Below are 25212 nucleotides of genomic sequence, written 5' to 3'. Positions count from 1 at the left end.
TTATAGTGGAAATAATAGAAAATCCAATATTTGGTTACAAACTGAGCCCTATTTGACATGGCTGGATGGCTGACAGAGCAGCGAGATACACTGGCTGGCTATTTTAGCCCATCTTGCCCTGTGTGACTCTTACAGCATCAGCTAGCAGTGACCTGGTATCTTATTAAAAATTGCTATCAACTATAGAAAAAAAAGAAAAGTAGTGGACATAAATAGTGGAAAGGATGCAAAGGTTAAAGGTCGCACAAGCATGATGAGCTCCAGTATCAATGTTATGCTTGGGCATCCAGCTGACACAGAGCATCAAAAACATATGCCATTGCTTCCAGCCTATCAGAGGTGCTGGCATGTACACACAAAGTTTTGCAAACATATTTCATATGCATACAGACTCCTCTTTTTTTTTCCCCCACGACTCTCTCCTCTGACACACACGCTGAGAAGCAGCATGGTAGGCAGTGACACAAAGCTAATGCCTTGTCACACAGGCTGTCAGCAGATTAGCCAGTGGATTACACCCTAGCCATTAGATGTGCACAGAGCGAAAGGCCACAAACATGGCAGAGAGAGGAGAAGAGGAGAGAGAGTGAGACAGAGTGTAAGACTGGCAGAAAAATAGTGTGGCATAAAGCATAGGAACAACTAATGGTGGATATGTAAAAAAAAAAACAGAGAGAGGAGGGAAAAAGACAAATAAAGGCTGGTTAAGTCTGGAAAAGAAAGAAGTCAAATTGACAATGCGGGGATGTTGAAAGGGAACATTTAAGGATAAGAAAAATGGATTGGCTCTACAGCAGTGGCAACAAGATAATCAGACAGGACACAGAAGATAATAATAAAGGTAAAGATGTGGGAGAGTATCCAGCAGCACACGAGGGAGCTGTGAAGAGAGTTTCTGTAGTATGCAGGTGAAACGGATGTGAGGAGTGGAGCTGATGAGAGACACGAGAAGGGGAAGAGGAAAAGGGAAAAAAAAAAAAAAAAACAGACTGCGAAGGGGGAGAGCGGTTAGAGGAGGAGCGGAGTGGAATGGAAATGAAAGAATCAAGAGGAGAGATTAGAGAGGAGAGATGGGATGTTAAGCGTTAGAGGAAACGATGGAGAACACACTCGGCAGTGCATTAGGACAAACGCAGCACAGTGGCGTAGCAGAAGAAACGGTGAGAGGTGGGGAAATGGACGTTAAAAGTATAGCACGGCAGAGAAAACGCAAATACACAGTAGGTTCGGTGAAGGGCAGTGGGGCGTGCATAGCTGAAGGTCTAGAGATATTTTGGCATCATCTATTTTTTTTCTAACCACCAAAGCCTTAGGACTGATTTCCTCTAGCTTACTCGAATTGTCGTTAACTTCTGCCATCATCTGTTTCTATGCAACAGAAATGCCAAGGTCACATCCGGGGGGCATCAGAAACAAGCTGAAAAACTCAACCCATCTTCATTAACACGAGCTAAGAGATGATGATTTTTTTTTTTTTTTTAAACTGGAGCCGTCTTGACGAACGCCCGGCGTGTTGTTTTCCTCTAGATATTACCAACAACAGATGGAACTATTGATGGCAGCAGTGTCAGAAAGTTTTCAAGCGCTTGCCAGTTGAACTTCTACCACGACACTGCAATCCGATGAGAAGAAGTGCGTTTGCATCCTGCGTGGCGAAGCAGTAATGATGCTCATGGTACTTTTTTTTTCAGTCAGTCTGTGGTTCCAAGTGGAAAGGTGTCAGCCCTTCTCAGTTGGTGTTTCATAATCAACTTCGCCATCGCCACCTACCAGCACCCCCCCACCACCACTAAACCACTTTGCATGTAATGACACATAATTGTCTACTGGATTCGTCTGTTAGGGGGCTTTATTTCGAGGTGGTATTTGTACAAGAATGGAAGTTAACAGAGGCTAACTCTGACATCCAGTGAAGGGAAGGGCCTTATATAAGTCTGTATCTATGATAGTTATGCATGTGCATTAATGCACACATTGGGTGTGCGCAGTGTGTAAGTGTTTGACAGGGCTGAAAAGTCTGGTGTCATTTAGGATGCTTTAGTCGCTTGAACGATTTGAATGTGCGCTGTGGAATGAGCGGAGTCTCCGAAGAGCCAGAGGGAGATACGGGGGAGACTAAATGTGTGAACCCCCCACAGGATATTTAGACTGTTTAGTACGATAAGCCTCTGTGCACACACATCCTCCACATAAACATACAGGAGCGAATTCATAAACTCGTAAAGCACGCACGTAAATGAAGAATGACAGAAAGGAAAAATAAAGATAGGAACAATGACAAGGGGGTTAAAACATAAGAGAGAAAAGGACATGTTATGAGACATGGGAGCCACATGTGCACAGTAGAAGTTCACTATCTATAAAAAAATCATTACTCACCAGCCTATCCTTAGCCATCTCATTTGGGAGCCACTTCACCTTTTAAACCTCCTCTCACTTAAAGCGGGGCCCAGATGTAAGTCAAGGGGCTGCTTTGGATTAGCCAGAGAGAAAAACTAATTTCCTTTGCCATTTTATGAGCATTTAATTTGGAACAATTAAGATATTACGGTGCTGCAGATTCACTGCACGGAGTGACAGCTGGGAGCAATCCCATAAACCCCTGAGCCAGTGAATGAGGCACCTCGCTACTCTCTTCAGCTCCTCTCTCCTACATCCACCTCTGTTATTTCACTGAAGCGTTTAACTTAAGGCTCTGTTGAGGTGAACGCGCTACCTTTACCTCGGCCGAGATCTTGCCGCTACCGCCAATTACTTTAGCAGCTCATAAACGCGCCAGTTGGCTGATGATAGAATGGCCTAATTTTCCAAGACTAAAAGGAGGAAGTGAGCATAGAGGATGTTTACCTTCTGGATGGCTTTTTCCATCACACCCTTTTATTACATTATTGGATTTATAGCGCTAAGTTGTGTGACTCATCTTTGGTGGAATAAATGAGAATGACACGTCTACAGGGGGCAGCAAATGGTAAACTGAGAGGCAGATCCACTGTACAGTTTATGCCAGCATCATGAAACAGTGCTTTGGCCCGTCTGTTCGATGTCATGTAGTTCCTCTATTTGTTTGGCTTTGATGACACACTTAGTGATGGCCCCTCTATGTCCTATCTTCCCCCTCCACTTAAAGAATTTTGTCACTTCCTGACTTCGAATTCAAGTTTGCTTTGTCAGCACTCGCCCATCAATTCACCTACCTTCCAGGCTGGCATAGAAGGGCATCAGAGGTGTGAAATTGATGAAGGTGCGCTTGTGAAAATGTCAGTGGGGCATCAGTGGCCATAGAGAGAGAGAGAGAGAGAGAGAGAGAGAGAGAGAGTATATTTGGGGTGGGAGGGTGTGACAGGCCTGGCAAAAATCTCCTTTTCATGAACACTGAACTGTAAAATGGAGGACCCAGTGCAAACAATGGCCGTGATCAATCGCCTGTGGTGAGAGGTTTCTCGTAAAAGCCCGATGGCAGTCCACAGTCGTTGAAAGACAGAGGGAAAAGAGAGGGATGGAGAGAGGAAAAGAGACACAGAGAGCGATGAGGTATGTTTCACTATTGGTTTGGGGAAGGAAAGTCACAGAGTGACAGAGAGAAATGAGGGGATCTAGGGAGTAGGGTGGTAAAGGGGGCAAATAAATGAACAATTGGGATAAGATGGTAGGGGAAGGTAAAAGTCCTTCAGAGTAGGGAAGACTTACATGAAAAGACAATGAAGGAGAGTTGAGTGAGCTAATGTGCAACAGCCGCAAAGCACGAGTTCTTTCAATGGCTCCGATTTGATTCAAGAAGGAAAAATTCAGAAAGGGAAACAAACAAAAGCCTAATATAGTCACATTACCACTACAGTGCAGCACTTAGCATCTTTTCAATCATCTGTTCTGTCCATCCTGTGGAGTGGCGCAGAGGTGGAGTATAGAAAAGGAGGGGGCATCGCTTTGTCCCTAAACGGACCTCTTTAGTTAGATAGTGCTGAAACAACCGGTTGTATTATCAAGTCATCTGTTTCTGTGACTTAACAATGAATCATTTTGTCAATAAAATGTAAGAAAAATGTCAATCACAATTTTCCACAGCCTGACGTAATTGCTTGTGCCGTCTGACAGTTCAAAACCCCAAATACATGCAATTGACAATGACATAATAAAGATTAATCACCTAAACCTTTCAGTGCTAGCTTAGGAGCTGTTTACACATAGAGTGCAAAGGACACGTGTTCATTGTTTAGAAATGTGCTGCATTTGCATGGAAAACGGCACATAACATAGAAGCGGAGTGACTAATGCATTTAGCGGTATCCATGGTGACAGATAGCGATGGTTGTTTCTGGCTTAGGGGAGGAGAGTAGAGAGTGATTCGCACAGTTTACCTGCTTATGTACACCCTGCACAGCTGCAAATGTGACATCACAACGCGGATTGATAATCGGTAGTGAAGTCATAGCGTGCCCTTCTGCATAAACGCGCCTTTCTTTAGCACAGCCCCCTGTCTCTCCTCCATGTTAAATGTGTGGATCGCAGTATCAGTGCCAACCTGTTAGGTACTTATCTTTGCACTGTTTTACTGGACAGATGTCCTGAGCTGAGGTTCCACAGAGTGACTCTGTCAGCCAGGAGTTGACTCAATCTGTCTAAACCTCTTTCCCCTGCTGCCTATATCTCTCACTAAGTCTCTCCGCGCGGGGCGATGCACACCATGGCTGCTCACACCGCCATCTCGGTTGATCTCTTAATGGACCTAATTGCTTTTCAGCTCATTGCGCCCCATGCCAACACTAAACTACATCAAACCGAGGTCCCCTCCGCGAGCCTCATCGCAAATCTGATTCCGCTTGACATCATAATAAGGTGATATTGACTACTCATGACTCAGCAGTCCCAGAACAGATGAGTAAGCGTGCGCGCCTCTTGTCATGACATGCCCCAAGACAGGCAAAGCTGTTCAGGTCACACAGGAGTTCAAATTGCTCTCTTTGGGAGTGCGAGCAATTGTGTTCTCCTTGACAATATGCTTATGACCGCCAATATATTATGCATTGTTGTAAACAGTGATACAAGGCCCCACCCCAGCACAATCTGAAATAATTCCTGCTTCTTTGGCCCCCCTCCTGTGGTCTCTACTTCCCATGTGCCAGATTGAGTACACTAGTAAAAAGCTAATAAATGCCGATCAAGCATGTAACATAATCCTTGAGTCAGCTCCTTTAATGTGAAACAATGCCACACTAGACTAAACATATTCAACTTCACCAGAGCTTAAGACGACGTGCAGTCTGCCATGTAGGTATTGTGAACCAGGCTGCAGACAGCTGCACCAAATATAGTTAATATCTGATGTCAAAGTGTTGGCCTCTGTAAAAGCTAATGTATTACTCCAAGACTCAGTCCAAGCTTATCTGTCCTTGTCCAAAACTCCAATGTTGGATGGTGAAACACAGACCCTGGCAACCTAGCTTTCTACTATGGGTGAGTCGCATGTGAACACAAAATGTACTGCCAGTGTTGGAGTTGTCCTTAAGTAGAAAAGCTTAAATTGAAGTTTTTAACTAAGTGATTTACCCCAAAGTTTACCTTTAATTGTTGCTTAGACAATGCTTGTAGTTAAATCTATAGGGCAGGGATGTAGGGAAATAGATTGGAGTAATCTGGCTTCAGGAGATTTTCAGATTGTTTGGTTGTCAATATATCACCAAATTAATTATATAGATGGTGTCACTGACCGTCTAAGGTTTCATATAGAACTTCTTAACATCTGACCTATACATTGACCAGTTCACAACTATGTCCATAATTACTTCAAGTAGTCCCACTCTCAGACTTTCACCAATCATTTTAACCACATCAGAATGTTTCGTGTTTTGTCTGCAATGAACTCTGAAACTATTACATCTTCCAGTTTCAACGAAATGTTAATTGCTCATGAACGCGTGACTGTATGCCTAGCCATTCATCATGTTTGACAGGTTCTAAGAAGGAGAGAAGTATTAGATGTCTCTGCCAAGGACTGGAGTTGGGTGTTGGTTTACATTTTTCGTGCCTTGGAGGTGTGTATAATATCACCTTGGCATTTGTCGCTCTAAGCCTGCCTCCCCCCCCACCAAACCCTTCTCTCCCTCTCCTGACTGCTTGGGCAGCGGCCATAAACAAGTCAATCTCTAGCCGTCTCAACACATTGGATTAGATTTATCCGCTTAAGATAGATTGTTATCCCAAAGAGCATGAGTCTCGCTTGATGGGGAAATTAATTTTACAATGACTGGTTTACTTGATCAGGGTTGTGGGGGGGGCATGGAAGGGGGGTATAAATATATCAACTGTGAGGTGTGAAATGCTGAAAACCACAGTCCTTGTTTTTGATTCAGACAAGTTGTCTCCCTTCTTTGCAGTATTATACATGGTGTTGTCTTTGGGTCGCACAAACGAGAGTAATGACTTGACAGACAGTCGTTTTTAAAGCACCAGCAACTTGTCAGGGTTGAAAACGGCTTGCACCAAAAACTGACATGAAAGCCATATACTACGTTCACATTTCTTTGTCTAACTTTAGATGTGAAATTGACATTATTAGAAATAGGCAGTATGATCACAAGTGCAGTGCTACATACCCACAACTGAAATGCTGTCCATTTAGGAGGGAAATCATGAAATAGCTGTCAGCCCACGCAAAACTCAAGTGTTAAAGTGATAAAGCAGCTACTGGATGGAGTTACAATGGGACTGACCTTAGCCTGCTGAGCAACAAAATCCAGTCTGAGCCTAGTCCATAGTCCAAATGCATCTGTCAAGCAGCGCTGAGAACTGCTTTTACCAGATTAAAAGCAAAACCTCTACTCTTTATTCTTACAGAATAAGATGATTGATTTTCTAACTGTGTTGCCTGTCTGTTTCTGAATCGGTTAAACAGATACTACGACACACAGCCATTTTAAGAAGGGCTTCTATCACCGCACAGATAAAAACCGCACCGTGTAAAAAGGAATTCTACCAAATCCATAAACTGATTCGCTTTCCGCAGTAAGCCGTATAGCCCACAAGGTCACCACTAGACAACAAGAAATGTTGAGAGAAAATGTATCATATAAGTACAAAGGATTCACTAACACAGCCACTTCGACACAAAAGAACTGTCAAGGACTGAGCTGGTACAGCGTTAAAAACACAATATTTCCACACTCAGATTCTGTAGCCATGCTAGCAGCTTTGTGAGCCTGCACTAAGGCACAGTGCTACTTTAAATTAAATGTTTAAATGAATCAAAGCACTCAAAAATGGAAGTTTAATAAAGATTAATTGGATATTTTTGGATTTATCCCAAACGTTTAAAAGTTATGAGGATCGGCAAAGTCGATGGGATTCATCCACTGGTAATTGTTGACAGCTGGGCAAATCCTTCCAACAGGTAGAGGTACTGTACACGGTAAGTTAAAACAGTTAATCTACTTGTGCTGCTAGACAAAAAGTCAGACTTCCTCCTCTGGGAATCAAAGGATTGTTTTGGCAATCTATCCAACAGATTTCCATTATTATTGGCCGCAAATAATTACGATTATACTTCATACAATCTTGAACAGCACTGTATTTAAATATGCGTACAAACCCTAAATACATTTGTCATTAGACATTTAACTCATCTTATAACAACCTAAAACCATTGTTCAAGACAAACGAAAAAAGGTGCATTTGACGTTTCAAAATAAATTATTCAAATGAAATTTGAATTAGCTTTGTTAATAGATAATAGTCCCCACAGACTCAGGCAGGTACACAGACAAACACATACAGTACTTCAAACATTTCCTTACATGATTCATCCGAAGCAAATGCATATTGATATAGTACAACCTTTAGCACACACTTAGCTGCATTTGCATTATATTTACATAGTAAATGCCAATCTGTGCTACACTTTGCATGACCCTGCTCATGGAAGAATGTAAACATGCCCAGGGCAGTATATCAAGCACTACTGGCTCACATAATAGTGATGTCATAATCCTACAACAAAGGAAAAAACATTATATGACACTCATAATGACCCTCTTACTACCACAGTTATTGATAAGCAAAATTGCAGCATGTGTTTATGCAATATTTAAGGCAAACTCTGCCTTTAGTCTTTCTTATTGTTGGTTTATAGACTGCTGTGTCCTGTTAGGCGACGAAGTTCAGTCATGATAGGCCAGCAAGGCAAGCTCTTGACAAATCCTGCCCTTGCCCTCATTTATCAGTAAGTGCTGTGGTATTACTGCAATAGCTGCTGCCAAGAATATAAACGCACAAGGATAGATGCAGAGCAGAACCGTAAATCTAATAACAAGTCATCCCATCACATTCAAAGATCACAAATATGATCATGGATGGGAGGGAAAAGAAAAACTCAAAATCCCCCCCTGTAGTCATGCATCATATGAGAGAGTGAACAGGCCATGACAGCCAAAATATTCAGTGTTTGGATGTGCTGGGAATGGCGTATTTTCATCGGAACCAAAACAGTGTTCCAACCTTCAGCCTATACTCCCGATAAATAAGAATATTTTTCCAAATAATTGCTGTGGTGAAAATCACATAATCAGACATTTGTGAGTACATTGTGCCTCTAGACACAACGATCACTCCCACGATGCTTTCTCACAGCCAGCAGTCGAGGGCAAGAGTTCACCTAACAGTAATTTCATCAAGTTTTTCCCATTGTTCATTGTCACAAAAACCAACACTTTATTTTGGCCTCTGAAATCTACATGCGGAGGCTGCATCGAATTCCGCCCTTGGAAAATAAGAGCTTGGTGTAATTTGCACGTATAAATCACCGTCGCGGTTACTCAATCAGACACATGGCTTGTCTGAGTGCAGGTAAGGAAACGGATCTGCTGACTGCAGTAGTCTGTCTCTCTCTGTCTTTTCGGAGTACTGTTGTTGGATGCTAGATGTTTGTGTCTGCAGGGCTGGGTTGTTCATCAGAAGGTTTGGGTTGCTGCCACAAAAGCAACTTTTCTCAAAACACAATTGGTCATAGTCATCAGCCTCCCTGGGCCAATACTGTTATTTCTCTGTAGCTCTACATCAGAGGACTCTGCTCTTGACTGTTTTATCAGGTGCAACATTACCTCCTGATGCAATGTTGTCCCACCTAATGCCTATTAAGTGACGTGGACGTGAATGAATCATGTCGTTGGAATCATTACAAGAAATGCGCGGCCATTACACATGGATTATGGAGGTCATGGCTCAACTTTGGCTGCTCTGACAGACTGACCTTGGAGTGCATAATGCAGTACTGCAAGGGAGCTTTTCTACGTGCAGGAGCAATGGCTTTGATAAAAAAAACAAACAAACACAAAATGGTAGATGATATGCCTCCCCAGAAGACATGTATTCACACGCATTCAAGTCGGCCTGACAACAAAATCAATATAACATCCCTACAGGGCTTTATAGTGTGTCTGCGGCTCTTAGTGATGAGTTTATAGTGACCCCCCATTGTTCACGATGGCAGTTTTTATGGAGTTTGTGCTGACGTTTACCCAAACCGAGATGTATTTTACGCACGCCAGGCCTGGCTGGCGAACAGTTACCGAGTACTTTCACTCACTCAAGTTGCGAGGTAGGCCTACTTCTAAGGAACTAAGTGTCAGCTGCACTTTGACCTGCTACGACTTTAAAAGCACTGTTAAAAGCTGGAGACGTTGCACAATGAGTAATTCAAAGTTTGATATTAAGTACACTGCGTTGCTAGTTCTTTGTCAATGATTTTACTCCGGTAAACATATTATTGCCGGGCTTTTTTTTTTTATTTAAAGGGGCATTTGTTTACATGTTGCATTGCTGCTTTTATTTAAGTAAATTCCCCATTAGTTAGTTCATAACTTCAACACTACTTGCTGTAACTTATTTGTGACATTATAAGACTGGCACGCACAAACTTCGCCTGCACGATCAGTGCTTTCAATCATCTTCAGCGAATATTTATTTATATTTACTCTCCTCTACTTATAATGTCACTTGACTAACATTTGGAAAGGCAGATTTTTTTACTTGCCAATTTAAAACATTCTTGCTCCACTAATGGGGATGTTTTCAACACTAGCCTTCATTTTCAATCCAATTTATTTTATTTATTAATTTGTTTAGTAGAAGCTTTTTTTTTTATTATTCATGTCGAGTTATCTTTTTTTATTATTATTATTTTATTTAATAATACAACTACACGTGTAGACTAATAGACACATGTGGTCTCAGCCATGCACTCATGTTCTCACAATTTACCATCTGAAAATAATTACCGAGCACACACGCACGCGCACGCACACGCACGCACGGGTGCTCCCACAGCTCTCTTTAACACAAATGTTCCTCTAAAATAGCTTCGTCCAAGTGCACATTCCTGCAGCGGACTTGGGTGTGTTGGGTGGGGGGTAAGGGGGAGGGAGGGTGTTGATCCAGGGGAGTTGGGAGAGTGGTACCTCGCTGAGTGACGTCACCTCCCTCCACACACCCCTCTCTCTCTCTCTGCGTGTGTGTGTGTGTGTGTGTGTGTGTTTGTCTCTGTCACTCTCTCATTTTCTCGTTTTTCTCTGCCGGGGGTTTTAGTCCGCGCTCTGGTCTCATCAAAAAGAGAGAAAGAAACTACCAGACGCACACACACAGAGAGAGAGAGAGAGAGAGAGAGAGAGAGAGAGAGAGAGAGGGAGAGGGAGGGAGAGAGAGAGAGGGGCTGTGCGTCCCAGTCACAGCGCACTCTCCAAACACAACCCGGTCTCGCCACGTACAATTCAATTAAGATCTAACGAGCACAACACACACAAGACACCCCCCAGAAAAAGCGGAGAATATATTCCAGGCGCTCCACGGTGCGTGCTGTTCGCCCTGTCGTCCCCCCCTGAGATCGCGAACGGGTCGATGACGGACAACTCCGGGAGAGAAGCGACATAAGAGCGAGCACACGGGGGGGGGGGAAAGACCAAGAGGAGGAGAAGAACAACCCGAGGACGGATTTCTTTGCTTCCACGTTATTTGACTTCCTCCAGGACTTCGACTGTCGCTACTGGATGTAATAATAATAACAATAATAATAATAACAGAGAGAGAGAGAGAGCGGGAGAGAGAGAAGGGGGGAGAAATAAGAAGATCGAGCGCAACTCACGACCTGCCTCGAAAAAGAGAGAAAAACACAAGAGACTGAGTTCCGAAGTGGCCGCAGAAATGATGAGAAGGTAAGTAGTGCTTGAGGAGGCTGGGAGTTTGGAGCTGGTGACAGCCGGGAAACGAAGTCGCTGCCGCAGTGATTTCAGGTGCGCGCAGAGCCCCCGTGAAGTTCATCAGAATAGATTAGCAGAGCCTCCACTGGAGCTGGAGCTGGGTGTTAGAGAAATACTTCCCAAAGCTCGGTGTGCTGAACCGGTGTTGTTCAGTCATCTGACCGTATTACTCATGTGCCACCGTTTTGTTTTGTTTTTTACGCGTAGTTTTGGATTATGATTGCGCACAACCTTGGATTGATACAGTAGGGCTTTCAGCGCCACATAACAGCCGAACAATGCCACAGATGACACGAAAGCGCCTTCACTGACAGTTGGATTCGTATGTGGGATATATAAGTACCTACGCGTAAATGTGCAGGTGGATTGGTTTTTTCTTCCTGTGTTTCAATTTGCAATTTATTACCACGCATTGTCATATCATTTTTTTTTTTATCACTGTAACATTTGCTAAATGAGCTACTGTTTATTTGCCCCCCCCCCCCCCCCCACATCTCAAACATAACAACACCCTGTTATTTTAGGACCACTTTAAGCTGCACTGTCATGTAAATACAGTTCATTAGTGCAGCCTTTTGGAGATGTGGAAGCCTTTCCACTGAGTCGATTGTGAAGAATTTTCAAAGTGCATTCCTGCAACTCTCCAGAGATCCTGGCGTTTTTATCCGCCTTATTTTTAGCACACGATTTTTGTATTTTTGCGAGGTTTAAAGGAGACTGTGCTATTTAAAGAGGATGGGTGGTTAGAAAAGCAGCAAAATATCAGTCAGTCAATCAGTCTGTCAGTCAGTCACGCAGCCGTTCTGTCAATCAGGTGAAAGTGAACCTTTATTTCCAGTAGAGCTGTGCACACCACCTGTGCTCAGTGTGCCAGTTGGGCCACTAGGGGACTCATTCTCTCCAGCCAGTGATGAAAATGCAGTAGAGACGGGCTACAGGATGAAATAGGGATTTTAAGTACCATGCCAAGACCCCCACCCCACTTTTACTGGGAGACAAAGACAAAAACTTTGACTTTGAGAAACATATTGAGGGATCGGCATATCTAAAAAAAGTAATCAAAGTAGTTCCCATGTGGAGCCTTTAAAAAGGTTACCTCTGACCATTGTAATATGTTTCTGTCTGAGCCAAACGAAAAGACGGTGAGTGAACGTGGAGAAGGCTCGTGAGTTATTCGGAAAGGTCAACGTGTGCCTGTGTGTGCGAATCAGTGTGTCTGTTTGTTTGCTCAAGCAATTCCCAGTTTATAGCCAGTAAGCACCGAGGGGAAAAGCACTACCCAGCACCTCCAGTGTCTTTTATGTTTTACAGTTCCCGACTCAAACAATTAGCACTTGCCCAATTTTGACATAGTGCAATTAACACTGTCACTACCCATTCGATTTCCAATTGTGCTGTTGCGACAGCAGCTCTCAAAAGAGGAGACAAAATGGATGTGCACCAAGGTGATGCTCGGTTTAAGTGCTGCTATCTAAAGTCGCTGAATAGAGCAAAGTGTCTCAGTCACGGGGGGAAAAAGCGCTGCTGATGCGGCCATCTTCCCTCCTCCTCATCCTTCAACAAATCCAAAACAATACAAGATTTTTCACGTCATTTATGAGCAAGTAACTGTAGCGCAAAGGAGCTAAAAGGGGAAGGAGACAAGCTCACAGTGTAGGTGTGTGAGTGTGTGTGAAGAGTACACTTCATTGCATGCAAGTCATTAAATTGAAAAATAATATAAGGGCTTAGAAAGTGCCTATAAGGGACTCAGTCTGCTGTATTATACCTATTTCACCACTTTTTGTGCCTCAAGCACATTCTGAAATCATATCCTACATTTTTGACAGTGTCTTTAAGTGACCGAGGACGAATTGTCAAGACAAAAGACTGTTAGAGAGATGGCCTTTTTATGTTTGTATTACTTTTCCAAATGCGCATTTACCTGGTTATGATATTTTTGCAACCGTTGCTGAACAAGTCGTTCACCTGTTAAACCCTTTTAATGTAAAGCATTTAATGTAACAGAGGCGCCCTAAAGAACTGCGGAAGCTTTCGAATATTTAGTCCCTGTTCAGCAAAAAAGCCAGGCCATCTTACAAACAAGTGTGCCTGCACGTCTCAGTCCCATTGTCTTAGCACAGCCAAGTAGCTCTGACTCACCAGTTTGTTTTCAAAAGCAGAAAAAAAAAAAGAAATAAAAAAAGTTTGTGTGTGTGTGTGTGTACACTTGTGCCTATGTGAGCACCACTTCAGGAATTCCAAGGCCAGGGCCCCTATTACAAGTGTGGAATGAGAAATCAACACTTACATTACAAAAATGGATACGTAAACGTAGAGGCCACAATTATCAGGCGCCATGGTGTTGGACCTGGAGGAGATGGAGTGGCAATAGGTCTGTTAGCAATCACCCCCTCGCTGCCTGCCCTCTGTAATCCAGTGGGTGTATTCTACCTTATTTTATGGCAGCAATGGCCCTTAACAACTACCCACTGACTGGCAGCCCGGCTGGCTGGCTAGCAGGGTGGGTGGTTGGCGGCGGCAGGAGAAGTTTGACTGGTACAGGTCATATTGGGGTGGGGCGTGAGGAGGGGTGTGGTGCAGTGTAGTGAGGTGTATGTGTCATATCTGTGGCGGTATGCGTGCTGTACACCGTACCCGAATATATGTGCATGCTTTTGCAGTTTAGCATCCTCGTGCCTATGTGTGCCTGAGCGCCGTGTGTCGAGGGTGGGGGGGGGGCCTCTAGCCAACTACGAAGCCCCGTCACAGAGGCCAGCTTGATGTATTGTGACAAATGAGAAAGCAGTTTGATTTCGCACAACACTGAGCTGCACCCTAGCATAATGAAGTGATCATGACTTTACCCTTGGTTCACTTTGGCCCCAGTCCCATTGTGTTTTTCCCCCTCTATTCAATCGCTTCACTCACTTATTTACTTGGCAAGCATTTCCTGCCGTAACCTCTAGTACTGCGTAACTAGCGTCAAGGGTGGGTTGCTTGATAAAAACCACCGCTATGGGGCATTGGTTTTACACATAGGGGAGCGCTAGCACTTTTTATTGATATTCACGTTGCCACTGGGTTGGAATAATAAAACCCCTAGTTTTCACGCCCAGGCAAAATCACCTCTACTGTCCATCACCCTGTCAAGGAAGAAAGCTGAGGCATAAATATTATTTTGCAGTGGAGGGAGCAGAGCGCTGCAGCTGAGCTTGTTCTTTCCTGTTTACTCCTATTCGCTCTTCCTGTCACTCGTTTACTGTGACTGTCCTTTCTGATGCTCCTCTTTGTGTCTTACATGAGCCTCATCAAAGTGCCGTAGCATGACAAACAAAGTCCCCTGCCCTCTCCATCAATTCATCCTGATTTGACTAACATGTACTGTATCTCCCTCAGGGAAATTGACTTGCTTGTACACCAATACACAGCACAAACAGTGTCACTTCCAACATGTTCCAGCTCAGTGTTGGTACAACGTGGAATGCTACGCCTTGAGGCTCTGCCTGCAGGCTTTGTATACAGGGGGAGTACCGATGTGTCAGAAACAGAGAGGATGACTTTTCTGCCGCAGCTGTCCTTTGCTCGCAGATTGGGTTTCAGGGGATATGATGGATGCCAAACGCCTGTAACCAGTTGTGAAGACATAGAAGGGAGAGAGTTTGCTGGTATGGATTTGGATCAGGGTCAGTGGCACTGGCAGAGGATTTGAATTCTGCCCTTGACCTCCATATTGGATCATGTCCCATCCACCAACTAACAGGCTGTCAGTGTTAGCACTAAGAGAGAGTTAGGACCAATTAGAAGAAAACTAAAGACTGAAATGCAGTAATGCTGGTTTCAAATCTAGCAAGAATGAAAGTGATGGGGCGTAAAAAGGTAGCTTGGTGACATTTTAAGGACTTCATTTTGATTGTGTTGCAACCCAAAACAATTTTACTTATTATGCCCTTCCCATTGTCTCATTTTGTCTTATCTTAATTTTTGGAAAAGCTCAAAGCAGAATCCACTGAGGTTCATTTGAATAACCGGCGGAATGAGGAAATAAAAGCTTGGGGAAGAAATGGAAGTGGCAGGCAGCTCTGTGCATTCATGTCACACAGCTTTATCAAATTATTCCACAATGGCAGCCACACAAGTGATGGAATTTCAATTAAAGTATGACAGTTTTAGAATTTGTTTCTGCTTGCACGAGAGTTAGTGTAGGTTGGATTTCATGGACTAGGGGGGTGGGAGAGTAAGGGAGTGGACAGCGAGGAGGGTCTAGAAGACATATTTTCCAGTCTATATTCTCTAACAACCACCTCCACACTTACTCCCCATCTTCCGTCAAAAAGGGAATGACTTAGCTGAAACACTTTTTGTTTGGAGGCACTCTGCAGTTAGAGCCTGGGGCCGGGCAAAAATGGGATGTTATGATAAAGGTCTTTGCGAGGAGAAGTCAAAAATAGAGCCTTTAGTTGATAGGCTTTTTCTAAGAACAATCACATAACCTGCTGTGCCAAATAGAAGGGTGCAAGAGATAAGTGCAGGGGAGAGGTGCTCAACTCAGACTGGTGGCTAGCTCGTAAACTGGAAAAGCGCAACGTATATAGGACCCTCAGGGATTGTAAACTGTTTCGGGGCTGAATGTGTAACATAGGCAAGCTCACAAGCACTTGTGCACAGACACACATGTTAGGCGCGTGCAGGCACACACGTGGATGTAAAAGACTGTATAAATATGATAAACGTAATGCTAAGAATAAACAAAGAGCTAAAATAAACTTAACTTTTATCTTAAAGTAAGCTTATACACTTGCATTTGTTGTCCATTGAGATTTCCCTGGACTCCCAGTGAAAAAGGCAAACAGTAGAACAGTCCATGGAAAAGGTGAAGTGACATTGCTACAGGGCAACTTCACAAATGAGGAATGTAATTAATAGTAGATGTATTGTTCATAATTTGGAAGTGTTTCCTATATTTGTGCTGTAATTCTTGAAGTGACACATGTTGAAATGGGATCCAGTGCCTCCAGTCTGCTCAGAGTCTGGTAGCCACATGTCCACACAGGGAAATTTAAACATACATTGAAACTGAGAAATACAGGACATGAAAGGCACATTTAGACAAATTGACATAACACATACATGACCCAATATTTATTTTCCATTATTCCTCTTTTATCCCTTCCTGTTGTGGAATATAAATTCCTGCATTACGGCAAGGTTAGGAGTCAATGTTTAAATTCTATGTAACCCCAGCATTCTCTCCCTGCTCAATCTGCAATTATAGCTAGCTGCTTTGAAGAAGCCAGGCGGAACTAAAATGACTTTTCATGTCCGGTATAATGACTGCCATTTGGAAGCCAACATGGAGAGAGAGAGGGCGAGAGGGAGATAGAGCTACAGGAGAGTGAAAAGAGATAAAGGGAGGGGCAGAAGGAGGAGAAAGGGGGGGAAATCACTGGATGAAAATGGTTTAGGTCACCTCTGGTTCTGACCACACGGCCAAAGCAAATATCTTCTGCCGTTTCTCAAAGATGAATCTACCAGATTTTGATCCTTTTCTTCCGCCTTTGTGCGGCTCGCTGAAACTTTCACCTTCTTCTTGCTCTGTTCTCCAGCTTTCCAGCCTTTAGTCTCCATTCATTTGCCATCAGCGGAAGCTTAGCAGCTTTAAGGCGGATTACAAGATGAATCGCACAGAGCGAGACGCCATATATTCTCTTTAGGGTTGGCCACGACTGCCAAAGGCCAAAGCTGAGTGCTGTCACCTGGGCTAGCAGCTGGCTATCTTTTACACTTCCCTTCCTAATGAGGCCAGACAGTTGGCGCTGGAGTTATAGTACAGACTGGATGCTGTGTTGGTAATCTATTATTTAGGCTTTCGTGGGGAGGCTGGTCTCAAGAATTTCATGCATGCATTTTGCAAAGCAAATGGTAGCCCGGGGGGAATACAGAGCTCTGTGTGGGAAAGAAATGAACAAGTATTAGGCATTAATGTGAGTTGCAGCATTTCCTTGTCCTGCCTATTTCAAATCTGCCAACACCTGAAAGAAAATCTTTTGGTATTCTATTTTTTTTTATCCCCATGGCACTAGCATAAGAGTGTTGCTCAGACAGATGTGCTTCAGTGGCGTTAGCAATGCTGACAACTTCATTTGATGCATGAGTCGTCTTTGTCTTTTTCATTTAGTGTTTCTCTTTCCTTCCTTCCCCTGATTCCTTCATTTCTTTCCTCCGCTGTGATATTTTAGGGGTGACAGATGAAGGTTGTGCATGTATCTTCAAACAGCCAACACAGAACAACGGGTATATCTTTCTGTTCCCGTTTCATGTATATTTTAGGAACTATTTCAGAGGGGTTTCAGAGCATTGCATCACACTGTTTTAGATAACGCTGCGCAAACTGGCCTTGTTTATATTTAGTCAGACTACAAAACTATGATGCATGTGACCCACCAATGTATTTATAGAATAATACCAGTGTTTAAATTTCCTTAGGTATCACAGGCTGCTAACGCTGTTTTTAAAACAGCCATATTTAAGTACTTGGGGGATCTAGACATTAGAGAAGTATATTGGTCTGGCATCAGTCACAGAAAACTGCAAATAAGGCGATGAGACGTCAAGATCCACCAACTTTTACAGCCTCGTGAACCTGTTTGGCAATTAACTATATTTGGACCTGTGTATACGCAAACCTACAGGCAGATGATATGGCAACAGTTAAACATAGAAAGGCAGTTTTAGCCAGAGCTATTTAGTAGACTTAGGTTACTCATGAAATGAAGTTCATGCAGAATAGCTCAAGATACCACAAATAGCACATAGCATGAATACCAAGCCCCGTGAAGTCACCAATTTATTCATGACTCGCCGTGTAACATGGATCTACATCATGACAATTTAATGCCAAGATTTTCTACAGCCCGAAATCGCCTGTGTGTGACAAAGAAAGGAGCTGCTCAACTCGTCAAGTCGTAAGAGTTAGAGCAAGAAAATGTGTACATTTAAAGTAGTCTACCTCCAAATGACAAATGTTTCCAGCAACACACAACACACATGGAATTTTTTCACGGGTACACGCTCGAGAGAATATCATCATACTAAATCCCCAATTCACAGTACAGTAAACTAGAATTTTCCGTGACCTCTGATACAAAGACTTTCATCTGAAGTTCTCATGCTGTTCAAGGGAAGTCCATGTCAGGTATAAGGCAGAGTAATCCTAGCTGCCACATTTAATCCTCACCTACCCTACCTTGTCCTTGCATGTGTGTTACCCTAAAGAAACATTCCTGGAGAGTTTTTAGCGTCACCGTAACAAGACACTGCCGTGCCTTGTGTGCGAGATTGATGCTGAGAAACAGAGAGTTTGTACGTGGGAACAGGAATACTCAAGTATGGCCTTCTCTTTTTTCCAGTCTGTGAGAGTTCAACGCAACTTGGCTACTTGGATTACATGATGTAAGGCACCAATTGAGCCTTAGACTGCGTCACTAGATAGCGAAGGCTGATAAGAGGTTTAGTCTAACATCCTGGGCATGTGTGAATATGAACAGGTTTGATTTTGCACAATGAGGCAGTGGGGGGATGAATGGAAAAGGAATGCTAATGGATACACACATACGTACCTATGCAATAAACGGGAATAGCAGGACTTGGAGTTGAGAAAATGATAGTTAGGTACAAGCCAATAGACAAAAGATGCATTTCTCTATACTTAAACACACCAAAAATAGTATCTACAAAGTTACTTGAATTCACAAATGGTTTGAAAGCAGCAAATTCCCACTGTAACCTTACCATTGTGCCGGCAGTTGAAACTGAGATGTAGACTTAGTGTAAAATGGCATACTAACTTTAAGTGCCATCCATAATTTGATGGTTTGCCTCGGGCCTAGACAAGGATAGAGGTGTCAGTTACAGCAGGTTTTATTTCTCAGAAAAGAAATAGCACATATACATTAAAAACAAAAGTGTAGCTAGATGGCAATTGAAATGTTTTTGCTCACTATCAGCCCATAAGCTTTGAAAATTGCCCTAGCTGATGTTCATTCCTGTGACAGTCCTAGAGGTGTGTGTGTGTGTGTGTGTTTTACAGTACCAGGCTCTTTGTGTCACAGTCTAGAAAGGTTCATTTGGTACTGATGAAAACACATTACAATGCAATCCCTTCCTTTCCCCTTACTTCCTGCTCTCCCTCTCTCTCCCCATCTTCCCACCCTCTGCCGTTATTTGGAAACCTTCCCAACTGTCTATTGTGATAAGCTACACACAAAGCTGCGAGGAGGATGTCCGCAGCTAGCTGCGAGCCATATTCTCGTCTTGCTCCACCACCACCAGAGATTTAACCTTCGCTGCCGTTTCTTTTCATATTTGTTTCGAGATTTTTGCAACGGCCACTCCACCGCTCCAGCAGTGCAGCGCGGGGTAAAAAGTACTGTAAATATTGCCAAATTACTGACAGCTTCTCTCAAGCCCAGCTGCATAAATACACAGTGAATGTGATAAACAGCTTAGACTCCCTTGCTTGTGGCTGCCTCTAGTGTAACCTTTCCCGAAGTAAAAGGGCATGACATTTTTTAAAGACAAGTTAGTTGAAGTGAAAGTTAAATAAAGGAGAGTGTAGTTCTTTCAATGGGACATTACTACATTGTCACAGTTTGCGACCTTTCCTATTTGTTCTGACAAGCCAGGGTTTCTCTGTCAAAATGGCCTACGCCGTTTGTAAGCGATTCCTTCTTTCCTGCCCCCCCCCCCCCACACCCCTTTTTTTTTTTTTTTTTTTCTCACCGCCATCTGCAGTGACTGCGTGACGCCACAGCTTCTGTGTCATCAGTGACAACGCTCATGCACACACTGGGACTAGACAAGAGAGAGCGGAAAAGGAAGAGAAAAGAAGGAGACAGTGGAAAAGAGAGCTCATTTCATACTTTAATTGTGTCTCTGAATGTCCCAGTGGACTTCATTACCCAGGCATCCTAAGAAATCTCACTTGTTTGCTCTTGGAAAAGATGTAAAGAGTGTTTGTTGTTCTTTTTATGGCTGCTGTAGAAGCTTGAAGTGCTTCGGTTGGGCTAGTCGAAACGCTTGTGTAGCACAGATTGAGGCCCGTTTGAAGTCAGTAAAGCCAATGATTTCTTTACAGTAAGAAAGTTTTGATGATTATATGCTGAACTAACGGATTAGGTGGCGTACCTGAGCAGACCCTTTAACCAATATCTGATTTGTGACCTGCTGATTTTGTCAGAATTGTAAAGGCGAGTATGTTAAATACATGTTATGTTAAATGCTAAAATATGTTTGTGGACCACAGAATATTTAACAAATTTTAAATTTTTCCTACGTCTTTATTAATAATTGTTAATTCTCATGTGATGTTTGTGAAAATAACATCCTTTAATTTAAAATGTAAAGCCAAGTACTAGTGACACATTCAGCTTCCGCGTAGACCTTACATGAGGACTGGAAGCAATTTTTGACTTCATTAAATCCAAGGCTAAAAATTTACAGCATCTCTGCATAAAAACACAGCAGGAGAGGTGATTATCTTTGGAAATTAGCTCACTCATTTAGAGCTGTGTGGATGCAGATGCCTCAGTTCAATGGAAGCCTATTATTCCAAACGACTCTCATTAAGCCATAGTGAAATAAGGCAAGCTGTGGAAGCAGTGAAATAAAATCTTTAGACTGGCTGTGCAGAACTCGGCAGCGGTGAGCAACGCTGTCTTCATTAAGAGCTCTGACGTCACGATTGAAATGCAGAAAATGACTGTGTAAAAGGAAAATTGTATGCAGCTGATTTCTAACTCTTATGCTCTATAGGAGGTTATTTCGTGTTTGTGCTCCGAGTCGAGGGAACCGACAATACAGTCTGAGCTTAATGAGTTTAATAAAATACCTAACATGATGAGCATGAGATATAATAATAAGCACAGCTGATCCATAATTTCAGTATTTCAATGTAGACCTGCTGATCAGTACCACTTTTAAATAACTTTCATGGCAAACCACTTTCCCCATTAGTCAAGCTGTGTTACACCAACTTCTTCATTACACTAAAGAAACCAGATCACATATTCAGACCAGACCATTACAAAAAAATACCCATTCATCCTATTTCCGCTTGTCGTCTCCGTCTGCCATTGTTAAAGGCCGGCCAGGTATGCAGTGTCACAAAAAGGCTCTGTAATGTAATGGTTAAATGCTCGTCAACCTCTTCTCCTTTTCATTAACCACTTTTTTCCTCCTTCAGGGAACAAAGCATGTATTGGGAGCCAATTTAGGTCAGTACATTGATCAATTAGTTATTACTAACTACATGCCAGTGTGCAGGTCCACAAAGGTGTTTATAGTGCTTTGTTTGTCACTTAAATTACCCTTGTAGTTAGCCTTTATTCTAAATATTCACATAACCAGTTGTATTATTGGTCCCTGTTTAAAAACAGTATCAACGCTGCTCACTTGCCAAATTGCAACTGCATTGGATAAATATTTGAAAGATCTTTTGTCTCTAAAAAAAAGTATAAAGGTAAACTATAAAGGTGATTGCTCTGTTGGTCTTGACCAAAACACACAAAAAAAAAATAAAATACTCGCACTATTTCAGGACATAGTGGCTCCAACGACAGCAAAAAACAGTAATGCAAAACACCAATGTACATCATCTGGGCTTATATTTTCCCCAGGATCCATTTCAAGTGTTTAACACCAGGGGAGCACAGTTAGAGGAGCAGGCGAGGAAGAGAGATTAGATGAAGTCTTGTCAAATGAGGAAAAATACTGATTGGTCTCACAGTTCCCCATGGTCTCAACAACACGGCAGGTGGCCTTCATTTGCATCTCCCACGAGCTCACCTCCTCCCTCTCCCTTCGCCGTTTATTTATTACAATGGGCGCAGGTGGAAATCACATGACTGTCAAACCACCCTAATGTTGAACAGTGTTCTGTAATGCTCCAGCGTGCACGCGCGTGCAAAACGCGTGCACATCCATAAACACACGCACGCACACAGAGCAAACACAGCGCTGGTTTTTAGAGTGTTACCCAGTTTATTACTTCTCTATGATAACCTCCATCCATAGATTCATGTGCTGTTTGGCCTGGGCCCTAAACATCAGTGGCCTCTATGAAGTGATGGAATGTACACATTAAAATTCGATCTCCTGCATCAGTACATCCAGCGCTGGTCAGGATGGCAACTATAAATTGCTGGCCATTATTTTCGATTAACCACGCTGACACCACAGCCCATCACATTTCTTTCCATTTTTACCCCCTGTCACAGTGGCACCATATTTCCAGCCCCCGTTTCATTTTAGATTGTCCCAAAGCATGATAACACAGACTAGCAAACCCCAGGACACAAGTCACCGGGTGATCTTATTAATGGCAGAGCTGCGATAACAGTAGTTGTCTACGTCCTCAGTCGGTATCTCGATCTTCAGGCACATCTTTTCCGAGGCCTGAAGAGCAAAGGCGTCATAATGGGTGCAAAGAGGAGACAACGTGGCAATTTATCATTGATAGGCTGTGGAAGCCTGTATCCAAAACACAGCACACAGATTTCTGTAGACATTACATAGCTTACTTGGGTGACATAATTTGAAATTGAATTAGAATTTCCTTGTAAAACACCCATCCTGAGGTAGAAACCATTTAGTTGGTGAAATTTTTCAATAAGAAATGGATGAAAAAAAATAACCCCCTGCTGCTCATTATTTACCCATTTGTCTTAGTATAACTATTGTTAGAGACAACTGATATTCAAATCATGGACATATCATGGAGGCATAACTCATTTGCAATACAATGAGTTCAAAAGGGCAAAAGAGTAAACCGAACTGGTGAAAGCACTCCGACTGCTAAGCTTTTGTTTTGACAGAAACAAATTGTTGTGCCTGCGCTGAAAGTCCTTCTCCGAGTTCTTAATGAGTTTATTGGTAATCGATATCTCCTTCTCATCCACTGGCATGTGACACTGAGGCCGTGACCCAAGCGAGGCCCCGTAGACAGTGGAGTTGAGTGGGTCATTGAGGATTTGTGGTTGTTTGTTCATGTTTAGAGAGATAGGAATTCCCCAGCTCCACCTAGGTGAGCAGTCTCAGTACACTGCTGCAGCTCTTCGCCGTTAACTGAGATATGACATGTTGCTCTTAAGTTGAAATAAGGCAACTTCCTTTCCGAAATTGTTTACTCTCCCGTCCTTCATTTCTTTTAAAGATGTTAAATGCATTCTACACGCACAGCACACTAACCGACTTGGGTCCCTCGGCTTGGGACCAGCTCTCTTTCAAAGTAGACCTCCTGAAAGAGTTGGGTAAGTTTCCGTGTCAAATTCTGCACAGAATGCTAGTTTGCCTGTCAGTCAAAATGCCTTTTGCAGAACCTCTCTTCCAGCGATTCTGTTAACATCCTGCTGATACAGGCGCTTTTTTTGGTAGTGTTTTTTCAGGAAGATGGGGCCTGGCCCTCCCGGTGGGGGTCAGAGCAGTTGACCCTACCCTGGCAAGTTCTCAGCCTGCCTGTGATGATTTTATTCAGCCCCACTCAGTAGAACAGTGGGGTGTGACCCGGGTCGATGTGGCACTGCCAATGTTGATTCCATTGAGAAACTGAAGGCCCACTGAGAGGCGCAGATCAAGGGTGCCGGATGTTTTTGATTCACACTGCTGAGCCACTGTATATTCAACAGTCAAATCAGTCTGCTAGAATTGGGTTTGTTTTTCATTTCTGGAAATGTGTGATTCAAAGGAGCTGGCAGGGTGCAATGGAGCTTTGCTATCGTTAAAAACGATATAGTCTTTCTACTATGGTGCACGTCAAACACACTGTATACGCACATAAACAGAGGTCTGTCCCTTTTTGCTATTATTTAGGCTGATAAAAAGCAGAACAAAGACGGGAGAGAGGAGAGGATATCTGGCAAATGAAAAACAACCGGGCCATGTGCCAGACTCAAGTCAAGCATGTGAGCTCAGTAAAGCACACAGTATCGATTTGCGAGTTATTCATTATTTGTCTTGGATGTAGAGAAAGTTCTTTGGAAAATGATTTTGGTGTGCATTTCAGACTCTGAAATAAATTGTTTGACAGATCATCGATGACCACAGAATATGATAGTAAATGGCCTGATATTGATTTATTTCCCAATGCTCCCCTTCCCCTCTCATGAGCTGTTATGCTTAAAGCCAGACCAAGCACTCTCCTGAGTATTGGATTTTCGTCCGGCCTGCTTTGAAATGCGAAAATGAGGATTTATTTTGTCCTGCTGCGTGAGTGATGCCTATGAGAGGAGCATGGATTCAACTAGATAGATGGAGATAGAGAAAGAATATACATCACACCGTGCTTAATATCTTCCATGACAACAAACAGCCTTGCTGTGGTAATATGAAAGCATCTAGACCCTCAAAATGCGAAAAAAAAATGGCAGCTTTGTTTATTGCATTCAAAATAAATGGCCGAGGCCCCGCTGTCACTCACAGATGGCACTTCCTTTGAGAAAAAAAAAAAAAAAAAATTGCAGAGCCAGTGACTCGTAATAATGCGTTGGCATGGCGGCAGCCATTTTGCACAACCTCCGGAGGCAGTGATCGTCACAGAGAGGCGTTGGCATTGTCTTGGCACCGGCCCGACCCCAGGCTCAGAGTAGTAACTGATAGCCAAGCTGGAGCTTGTCAGGCCTGATGCTTATCACTTTTGACATCTGTCCATGCCATCTCTCTTCCCTCGTCTGTAGCAGGCCCCTGAACGCTGACCTTGGGATCTCTTTCTCTGTTACTCCACTGGCTGAAACCTCCCACCCCCTCCTTCTATGTCCTCATTTGGCTCTGCTTCCATGTGTGTTGATTTGAGGCTATCATTTACCCTTTTAGACCTTGCTTTGTGGTCAGACATGACTTGCAAACTGATGTTCAAACAACCACCAGAGCTTATCAAGAGTCCCGCTTTCATACAGTACTGAGGGGATGCAGACAATATCTCTATTTTAAACACATCTTC

At 43.1% G+C, this 25212-nt stretch overlaps 1 protein-coding gene across 24 annotated transcripts in view; it reads left to right on the top strand.

Annotated features, from left to right (window-relative positions):
• The window catches only part of LOC113157074 (protein tyrosine phosphatase receptor type D), a 315285-nt gene that overhangs the window by 185387 nt on the left and 104686 nt on the right, over positions 1-25212 (top strand). For 5 of the 24 annotated variants that reach the window (XM_026352336.1, XM_026352334.1, XM_026352335.1 and 2 more), the window contains exon 1: positions 10675-11195. The exons of the other annotated variants lie outside the window; for them this stretch is intronic. The gene's annotated coding sequence lies outside the window, so the exon portion shown is untranslated. Of the gene's footprint in view, positions 1-10674; positions 11196-25212 lie in introns of those variants that run through there. 24 annotated transcript variants of the gene reach the window in all.

The sequence above is a fragment of the Anabas testudineus genome, chromosome 18 (assembly GCF_900324465.2).
Source record: "Anabas testudineus chromosome 18, fAnaTes1.2, whole genome shotgun sequence".
Classification (NCBI taxonomy): domain Eukaryota; kingdom Metazoa; phylum Chordata; class Actinopteri; order Anabantiformes; family Anabantidae; genus Anabas; species Anabas testudineus.
Note: the sequence above shows the minus strand (reverse complement) of the source record. Positions and strands in the feature narration are given on the sequence as shown.